This window comes from Opisthocomus hoazin, chromosome 6 (assembly GCF_030867145.1).
Source record: "Opisthocomus hoazin isolate bOpiHoa1 chromosome 6, bOpiHoa1.hap1, whole genome shotgun sequence".
Classification (NCBI taxonomy): domain Eukaryota; kingdom Metazoa; phylum Chordata; class Aves; order Opisthocomiformes; family Opisthocomidae; genus Opisthocomus; species Opisthocomus hoazin.
In genome coordinates, this window is record NC_134419.1 from 36,617,506 (window position 1) to 36,619,884 (window position 2,379).

At 51.0% G+C, this 2,379-nt stretch overlaps 1 long non-coding RNA gene across 1 annotated transcript; it reads left to right on the plus strand.

Moving 5' to 3' along the window:
* Positions 1–829: 829 nt before the first annotated feature.
* On the plus strand, positions 830–1,539 carry LOC142361791 (uncharacterized). Its single transcript, XR_012764394.1, has 4 exons — positions 830–1,111; positions 1,197–1,237; positions 1,328–1,370; positions 1,481–1,539. It is a non-coding gene; the product is annotated as an uncharacterized LOC142361791 (long non-coding RNA).
* The last annotated feature ends 840 nt before the right edge of the window (positions 1,540–2,379 follow it).

A 2,379-nucleotide genomic window follows, 5' to 3' on the forward strand; every position in this document is an offset into this window, starting at 1 on the left:
AGGTTGGTCTTGGCCAGTGTGATGCTTCCTGTCAGCACTGTTTCTGGGTTTTTTCCTTTTCAGATGACAAAGCAGAACCAGGCGACTGCAGGATCTTCCCAAGTAGCCAATGTGCTTTTTGTCGGGGATGGATTCAGACTCCTGGCCCTTCAAAAGCTAAGTCGAGGGACTGGAGGGAGCGGACCACGGCTTGGAATTGCAGGGAGGGCTTGTAAAGTTAGCACAGGGGAGAGGGCTGTGCAGGAGCGGGCCCCTTTGAGCATTTAAAGGGAAGGAAGGGGTTTCTCTTCAGCCCAGGTGGCCAGGGCTGTTCCAGCCTGTCTTTGGTGCTATGTTGTTTTTGTGGTGTGTCTTGTGTTGCAGACCTTCCTCTGGTCTCGATATCCTTGTTCCTCTTTGCACTCACAAAGCTCATCATATGCCTCTGTGCCATACCTGGGATCTCGAATGCATGTACTCATTGGCATAGTGCCAATTCAGCTCTTCTCTCCTTGCCTTACAAGCGTAAAGCGTGGATCAGTCTTGTATCTTTCTGTTGCGGCATCGTTCCAGGCTGTGTCAGCAGCAGCTCTTCTCTCTTCTGGTCCATTTTTGTGGACTGTGGGACTTCTTCCCTGCATCCTTAAGCTCTTAGGTCTTGAAGATGGGCTTCTTGCACATCCATCATCTCCGTTTTGACTGTAACTTCTTGTAACAGACCATTCTGTTCTAATTTGGTTTTCTGGGGCTGCCGTGGAGCCTTCTCGCTCTGGGCCATTGCGGCTCTGTTGGTCTCCTTGTCCGACAGCTTCTCTTGTCCAGCAGTCATTGTTCCTATGGAGAGTTTTTTCTCTCTTCTTTGAATCCCATTGTTTGTGGTGTATGTAACGTTGGTCTGTGCCTGTGAGTGTTTGACTTGGAACTGCTCTGACCAGGGCAACCAGGGAACCCATAAATGGCAGGGGCAGGGTGGATGAGCAGCTAAGGTACAGGAGCAGGAGGTTGGGATTGATGCAGGCAAACTTTGGTTTTGGGCAGTATCTCAGCATGTGCTGTTTGCTTGGATTTTATTGCAGGTGCTGCACATAGCCTCAGAGGAGCAAAGCAGCATGCTGACATGAGGTCCAAGAAGGTGAGGCAATTGTGGGCCAGGTGAGTGTGTGAGAGCAAAGTATTGTCCAGCAACTCAGTGAGGGGTGTCTCTTTTGGTTTTGCAGGGGCTGTGAGGAACACCTGTGGCATTGGACAACTGTTTGAGGTGAGCCGGGGTGGCAGTGAGGAGGAGTGTGGAGGGGGTGACTTCTCAGAAGCGCAAGGGTGATTTTGTGTCTCTTGGTATCTTAAGTAGCAGAAGCAATGATGGCCGCAGTGTCCGACTCTGGAACGAGCAGGTGAGCAGAGCACCCCAGCTCTTCTGAGGAGGGGGTTGTTGTGGAAGAGGTTGGTCTTAGCCAGTGTGATGCTTACTGTCAGCACTGTTTCTGGGTTTTCTTTTTTTCAGTGAAGTGCAACCTGGTGACTGCAGGAGCATCCCAGATACCCAATGCATTTTTGGTCGAGGTTGGATTTAGAGCCCATGTCCCTCTGAAAGCTAAGTCCAGGGGCTTGGAAGGGTCTGGAGGGAGGGGACTACAGTTGGGCATTGCAGGGAGGGCTTGTGAAGCTAGTGTAGGGGAGAGGTCTGTCCAGGAACAGGCCCCTTTGGGCGGGTCAAGGGAAGGGGTTTCTCTGTAGCCCAAGTGGGCAGGGTAGTTCCAGCCTGTGTCTGTGGTGGTGTGTCATCTGTGTGGTCTATGTTTTGTGTCTTGGATTTTACCTGTGTCTCAACATTGTCATTGCTCTCTGCTCAATGAGCACATTATGCATATCAGGTGTCATTCCTAGGGTCTCGAATGCCTGTACTCTTTGGCGTAGTGTCCATTGGGTGCTTCTGATCTTGCGTTTTGCACATAAAGCATGGATCGGTGTCACATCTTGGAAGTTTCCCATCGGTTCTCTTTTGCGGTGTCATCCCAGGCTGTGTCAACAGCTCTTCTCTCTTCCGGTCCATTTTCATGGACTGTGGGACTTCTTCCCTGCAATCTCACTTTCTTAGGTCTTGAAGCTGGCTTCTTGCAGATCCATCGTCTCCGTTTAGAGTGTAACTTCTTGTTAACGGACCATTCAGTTCAACTCTGCTCTTCTGGGGCTGCCGTAGAGCCTCCTTGTTCTGGGTCACTGTGGCCCTGCTGGTCGTCTTGCCGGACAGCGTCTCCCGTCGGGGAGTCATTCTTCTTGCGGAGAGTTTTCTCTGTTCTTTGAATCCCATTGTTTGTGGTGGTGTGTGTAATGTTGGTCTGTGCCTGTGTGTGTGTTTTTTGTTTCGTGCTTCTCTGCCCAGGGGTGTAGAGTGAGGGTTAG